This window comes from Somniosus microcephalus, unplaced genomic scaffold (genome assembly GCF_052327205.1).
Source record: "Somniosus microcephalus isolate GS21.2 unplaced genomic scaffold, FLI_Smic_1.0 unresolved_chr4, whole genome shotgun sequence".
In the NCBI taxonomy this organism is placed as follows: domain Eukaryota; kingdom Metazoa; phylum Chordata; class Chondrichthyes; order Squaliformes; family Somniosidae; genus Somniosus; species Somniosus microcephalus.
In genome coordinates, this window is record NW_028225182.1 from 52,975,776 (window position 1) to 52,982,904 (window position 7,129).

Consider the following 7,129-nt stretch of genomic DNA (forward strand, 5'->3'; position numbering starts at 1 on the left):
CCTCTCTCTCTCTCTCTCTCTCTCTCCACTGTCCTGTGATGGTGTTAGGGAAATTGATGGGACTGAAGGCCGATAAATCCCCAGGGCTGATAATCTACATCCTAGGGTACTTAAGGAAGTGGCCCTAGAAATAGTAGATACATTGCTGGTCATCTTCCAAAATTCGATGGAATCTGGAACAGTACCCATGGATTGGCGGGTAGCTAATGTTACCCCACTATTGCAAAAAAGGTGGTAGAGAGAAAACGAGGAATTACAGACCGGTAAGCCTGACATCGGTAGTGGGAAAATGCTAGAGTCCATTATAAAAGATGTAACAGCAGAGCACTTGGAAAACAGTGACAAGATCGGACAAAGTCAACATGGATTTACAAAAGGTAAATCGTGCTTGACTAATCTACTGGAATTTTTTGAGGATGTAACTGGTAGAATAGATAAGGGAGAACCAGTGGATGTGGTGTATTTGGACTTTCAGAAGGCTTTCGATAAGGTCCCGCATAAGAGATTAGCGTGTAAAGTTAAGTCACATGGGATTGGGGCAAGGTACTGACTTGGATAGAAAACTGGTTGGCAGACAGGAAGCAAAGAGTTGGAATAAACGGGTCTTTTTCCGAGTGGCAGGCAGTGACTAGTGGGGTACCGCAGGGATCGGTGCTAGGACCCCAGTTATTCACAATATATATTAATAATCTAGACGAGGGAACTAGATGTAATATCTCCAAGTTTGCAGACGACACAAAGCTGGGTGGGCGTGTGTGCTGTGAGGAGGATGCAGAGAAACTCCAGTATGATTTGGACAGGTTGGGTGATTGGGCAGATGCATGGCAGATGCAGTATAATGTGGATAAATGCGAGGTTATCCACTTTGGTGGCAAAAACAGGAAGGCAGATTATTATCTGAACGGCAATAGATTAGGAAAGGGGAAGTGCAACGAGACCTGGGTGTCCTTGTCCACCAGTCACTGAAGGTAAGCATGCAGGTGCAGCAGGCGGTTAAGAAGGCAAATGGTATGCTGGCCTTCAGAGCGAGAGGATTCGAGTACAGGAGCAAGGATGTCTTGCTGCAGTTGTACAGGGCCTTGGTGAGACCACACCTTGAGTATTGTGTGCAGTTTTGGTCGCCTTATCTGAGGAAGGATGTTCTTGCCATGGAAGGAGTTCAGCGAAGATTCACCAGACTGATACCTGGGATGGCAGGAATGACGTATGAGGAGAGATTGGGTCGATTAGGCTTATATTCACTGGAGTTTAGAAGAATGAGAGGGGATCTCATTGAAACTTATAAAATTCTAACAGGACTAGATGCAGGAATTTTGTTCCCAATGGTCGGGGAGTCCAGAACCAGGGGTCACAGTTTAAGGATAAGGGGTAAGCCATTAGGACAGAGATGAGGAATTTCTTCACCCAGAGAGTGGTGAACCTGTGGAACTCTCTACCACAGAAGGCAGTTGAGACTAATTCATTAAATATATTCAAGAAGGAGTTAGATATATTTCTTAAGGCTAAAGGGATCAAGGCATATGGGGAGAAGGCAGGGACAGGGTACTGAGTTTGGATGATCAGCCATGATCGCATTCAATGGCGGAGCAGGCTCGAGGGGCCGAATGGCAACTCCTGCTCCTATCTTCTGTGTTTCTATGTGATCTGTTTCTCTCTGTGTCTCTCTTTCCCGCTCTGTCTCTCCCCACTGTCCTGTGATCTGTTCCTCTCTCTCGCTCCACTGTCCTGTGATCTGTTCCTCTCTCTCTCTCTCTCTCTCTCTCTCCCTCTCTCCAGTCCTGTGATCTGTTCCTTTCTCTCTCTCTCTCCCCAGTCCTGCGATCTGTTCCTCTCTCTCTCTCTCTCTCTCTCTCTCTCCAGTCCTGTGATCTGTCCTCTCTCTCTCTCCAGTCCTGTGATCTGTTCCTCTCTCTCTCTCTCCAGTCCTGTGATCTGTTCCTCTCTCTCTCTCTCTCTCTCTCTCTCCAGTCCTGTGATCTGTTCCTCTCTCTCTCTCTCTCTCTCTCTCGTCCTGTGATCTGTTCCTCTCTCTCTCTCTCTCTCTCCAGTCCTGTGATCTGTTCCTCTCTCTCTCTCTCTCTCTCTCCCCAGTCCTGCGATCTGTTCCTCTCTCTCTCTCTCTCTCTCTCTCCCCAGTCCTGCGATCTGTTCCTCTCTCTCTCTCTCTCTCTCCAGTCCTGTGATCTGTTCCTCTCTCTCTCTCCAGTCCTGCGATCTGTTCCTCTCTCTCTCTCTCTCTCCCCCAGTCCTGTGATCTGTTCCTCTCTCTCTCTCTCTCTCTCTCTCCCCAGTCCTGTGATCTGTTCTCTCTCTCTCTCTCTCTCCAGTCCTGTGATCTGTTCCTCTCTCTCTCTCTCTCTCTCCAGTCCTGTGATCTGTTCCTCTCTCTCTCTCTCTCTCTCTCCAGTCCTGTGATCTGTTCCTCTCTCTCTCTCTCTCTCTCTCTCTCTCTCTCTCCCAGTCCTGTGATCTGTTCCTCTCTCTCTCTCTCTCTCTCTCTCTCCAGTCCTGTGATCTGTTCCTCTCTCTCTCTCTCTCTCTCTCTCCAGTCCTGTGATCTGTTCCTCTCTCTCTCTCTCTCTCTCTCCAGTCCTGTGATCTGTTCCTCTCTCTCTCTCTCTCTCTCTCTCCCAGTCCTGTGATCTGTTCCTCTCTCTCTCTCTCTCTCCAGTCCTGTGATCTGTTCCTCTCTCTCTCTCTCTCTCTCTCTCCAGTCCTGTGATCTGTTCCTCTCTCTCTCTCTCTCTCCCCAGTCCTGTGATCTGTTCCTCTCTCTCTCTCTCTCTCTCCAGTCCTGTGATCTGTTCCTCTCTCTCTCTCTCTCTCTCTCCAGTCCTGTGATCTGTTCCTCTCTCTCTCTCTCTAGTCCTGTGATCTGTTCTCTCTCTCTCTCTCTCTCTCTCGCCAGTCCTGTGATCTGTTCCTCTCTCTCTCCAGTCCTGTGATCTGTTCCTCTCTCTCTCTCTCTCTCTCTCTCCCCAGTCCTGTGATCTGTTCCTCTCTCTCTCTCTCTCTCCCCAGTCCTGTGATCTGTTCCTCTCTCTCTCTCTCTCTCTCTCTCCAGTCCTGTGATCTGTTCCTCTCTCTCTCTCTCTCTCTCTCTCCAGTCCTGTGATCTGTTCCTCTCTCTCTCTCTCTCTCTCTCTCTCCCCAGTCCTGTGATCTGTTCCTCTCTCTCTCTCTCTCTCTCTCTCTCCACTGTCCTGTGATCTGTTCCTCTCTCTCTCTCTCTCTCTCTCTCCAGTCCTGTGATCTGTTCCTCTCTCTCTCCAGTCCTGTGATCTGTTCCTCTCTCTCTCTCTCTCCAGTCCTGTGATCTGTTCCTCTCTCTCTCCCCAGTCCTGTGATCTGTTCCTCTCTCTCTCTCTCTCTCTCTCTCTCTCCAGTCCTGTGATCTGTTCCTCTCTCTTTCTCTCTCTCTCTCCAGTCCTGTGATCTGTTCCTCTCTCTCTCTCTCTCTCTCTCCAGTCCTGTGATCTGTTCCTCTCTCTCTCTCCAGTCCTGTGATCTGTTCCTCTCTCTCTCTCTCTCTCTCTCTCTCTCTCCAGTCCTGTGATCTGTTCCTCTCTCTCTCTCTCTCTCTCTCTCCAGTCCTGTGATCTGTTCCCCTCTCTCTCTCTCTCTCTCCCCAGTCCTGTGATCTGTTCCTCTCTCTTTCTCTCTCTCTCTCCAGTCCTGTGATCTGTTCCTCTCTCTCTCTCTCTCTCTCTCCAGTCCTGTGATCTGTTCCTCTCTCTCTCTCCAGTCCTGTGATCTGTTCCTCTCTCTCTCTCTCTCTCTCTCTCTCCAGTCCTGTGATCTGTTCCTCTCTCTCTCTCTCTCTCTCTCTCCAGTCCTGTGATCTGTTCCTCTCTCTCTCTCTCTCTCTCCCCAGTCCTGTGATCTGTCCCTCTCTCTCTCTCTCTCTCTCTTTCTCTCTCCACAGTCCTGCGATCTGTCCCTCTGCGCGTTCTGAGTTTGGTTTCTATTTTATTTTCTGTCAGGTCGACCCCGCTGCGAATTTGACCTTTAAACCTGCGGCTGACGGACCAGGAGCGCGGGCGAAGGAGGGCGTCCCGCTGCCCTTCACTTCAGCGCTGAGAAGTAAGTGACCTTTGAGCTGGCGGGACAACCTGCTGCTGTGGATGAGCGGTTCGGGCCGGATCATCAGAGTAATCCGGATCAAACCTGGTCTCGGGCCTCTCGCTGGCGATCAGGAGCCGAGGGGAGGGGGACGGTCAGTGACTGTATCCGGGGGGAGGGGGACGGTGACGGTCAGTGTATCCGGGGGGAGGGGGGACGGTCAGTGTATCCCGGGGGGAGGGGGACGGTCAGTGTATCCGGGGGGAGGGGGACGGTCAGTGACTGTATCCGGGGGGAGGGGGACGGTCAGTGTATCCCGGGGGGGAGGGGACGGTCAGTGACTGTATCCGGGGGGAGGGGGGACGGTCAGTGTATCCGGGGGAGGGGACGGTCAGTGTATCCGGGGGAGGGGGGACGGTGACGGTCAGTGTATCCGGGGGGAGGGGGGACGGTCAGTGTATCCGGGGGGAGGGGGACGGTGACGGTCAGTGTATCCGGGGGGAGGGGGGACGGTGACGGTCAGTGTATCCGGGGGGGGAGGGGGGACGGTCAGTGTATCCGGGGGGAGGGGGACGGTGACGGTCAGTGTATCCGGGGGGAGGGGACGGTCAGTGACTGTATCCGGGGGGAGGGGGGACGGTGACGGTCAGTGTATCCGGGGGGAGGGGGGACGGTCAGTGTATCCGGGGGGAGGGGACGGTCAGTGTATCCGGGGGGAGGGGGGACGGTGACGGTCAGTGTATCCGGGGGGAGGGGGGGACGGTCAGTGTATCCGGGGGGAGGGGGACGGTGACGGTCAGTGTATCCGGGGGGAGGGGGGACGGTCAGTGTATCCGGGGGGGAGGGGGGACGGTCAGTGTATCCGGGGGGAGGGGGGACGGTCAGTGTATCTGGGGGGAGGGGGGACGGTCAGTGTATCCGGGGGGAGGGGGACGGTCAGTGTATCCGGGGGGAGGGGGACGGTCAGTGTATCTGGGGGGAGGGGGACGGTGACGGTCAGTGTATCCGGGGGGAGGGGGGACGGTCAGTGTATCCGGGGGGAGGGGACGGTCAGTGTATCCGGGGGGAGGGGGACGGTCAGTGTATCCCGGGGGGAGGGGACGGTCAGTGTATCCGGGGGGAGGGGGACGGTCAGTGTATCCGGGGGGAGGGGGGACGTCAGTGTATCCGGGGGGAGGGGACGGTCAGTGTATCCCGGGGGGAGGGGGGACGGTCAGTGTATCCGGGGGGAAGGGGGGACGGTCAGTGTATCGGGGGGGAGGGGGGACGGTCAGTGTATCCGGGGGGGGAGGGGGGACGGTCAGTGTATCCGGGGGGAGGGGGGACGGTCAGTGTATCCGGGGGGAGGGGGCGGTCAGTGTATCCGGGGGAGGGGGGACGGTCAGTGACTGTATCGGGGGGAGGGGGACGGTCAGTGTATCCAGGGGGAGGGGACGGTCAGTGACTGTATCCGGGCGGAGTCGGAACCGTTTTTGAGGTCGCACAGAGTGAGGCGACTGTCTCTAACCTCGTCTGTTCCTTATTTAAAACTCGCTGCAGGAAGACTTCGCTGCTCCAGCGGGGACCCGACCAGGGAAGATTTACTACGAGCCAGACGCCGGGACGATATTGATGAGGAGGATCCCGATGATGACCTGGATATATAAGAAGCGTCTGGAGTCTGCCGGGCAGGGCGGGAACCGCACAGAGACTCTGCCTCTTACGGCGAGCGAGACTGTCCCACGCGGTAACGTTACCATCAGTTCGGGATGTTTCACAACTCGAGTCGGAAAACTGAGCGTCCGCCAGGACCTACTGACAGCCTGTAAAACAATCATTAATAACTTTGCTAGGTTTGTTTTATTTGCTTCTCGCCTCCCCACCTAAAGACACTGACTCTCACTGGGGGTACAGTTCCACAGACACTGACTCTCACTGGGGTACAGTTCCACAGACACTGACTCTCACTGGGGTACAGTTCCACAGACACTGACTCTCACTGGGGTACAGTTCCACAGACACTGACTCTCACTGGGGTACAGTTCCACAGACACTGACTCTCACTGGGGTACAGTTCCACAGACACTGACTCTCACTGGGGTACAGTTCCACAGACACTGACTCTCACTGGGGTACAGTTCCACAGACACTGACTCTCACTGGGGTACAGTTCCACAGACACTGATTCTCACTGGGGTACAGTTCCACAGACACTGACTCTCACTGGGGTACAGTTCCACAGACACTGACTCTCACTGCGGTACTGTTCCACAGACACTGACTCTCACTGGGGTACAGTTCCACAGACACTGACTCAGACTGGGGTAACAGTTCCACAGACACTGACTCTCACTGGGGTACAGTTCACAGACACTGACTCTCACTGGGGTGCAGTTCCACACACACTGACTCTCACTGGGGTACAGTTCCACAGACACTGACTCTCACTGGGGTACAGTTCCACAGACACTGACTCTCACTGGGGTACAGTTCCACAGACACTGACTCTCACTGGGGTACAGTTCCACAGGCACTGACTCTCACTGGGGTACAGTTCCACAGACACTGACTCTCACTGCGGTACTGTTCCATAGACACTGACTCTCACTGGGGTACAGTTCCACAGACACTGACTCTCACTGGGGTACAGTTCCACAGACACTGACTCTCACTGGGGTACAGTTCCACAGACACTGATTCTCACTGGGGTACAGTTCCACAGACACTGACTCTCACTGGGGTACAGTTCCACAGACACTGACTCTCACTGCGGTACTGTTCCACAGACACTGACTCTCACTGGGGTACAGTTCCACAGACACTGACTCAGACTGGGGTACAGTTCCACACACACTGACTCTCACTGGGGTACAGTTCCACAGACACTGACTCTCACTGGGGTACAGTTCCACAGGCACTGACTCTCACTGGGGTACAGTTCCACAGACACTGACTCTCACTGCGGTACTGTTCCATAGACACTGACTCTCACTGGGGTACAGTTCCACAGACACTGACTCTCACTGGGGTACAGTTCCACAGACACTGACTCTCACTGGGGTACAGTTCCACAGACACTGATTCTCAC

At 54.4% G+C, this 7,129-nt stretch overlaps 1 long non-coding RNA gene across 1 annotated transcript; it reads left to right on the top strand.

Moving 5' to 3' along the window:
• Positions 1-3,790: 3,790 nt before the first annotated feature.
• Positions 3,791-5,889, top strand: LOC147091102 (uncharacterized). Its single transcript, XR_015075374.1, has 2 exons — positions 3,791-4,083; positions 5,602-5,889. It is a non-coding gene; the product is annotated as an uncharacterized LOC147091102 (long non-coding RNA).
• Positions 5,890-7,129: the final 1,240 nt, after the last annotated feature.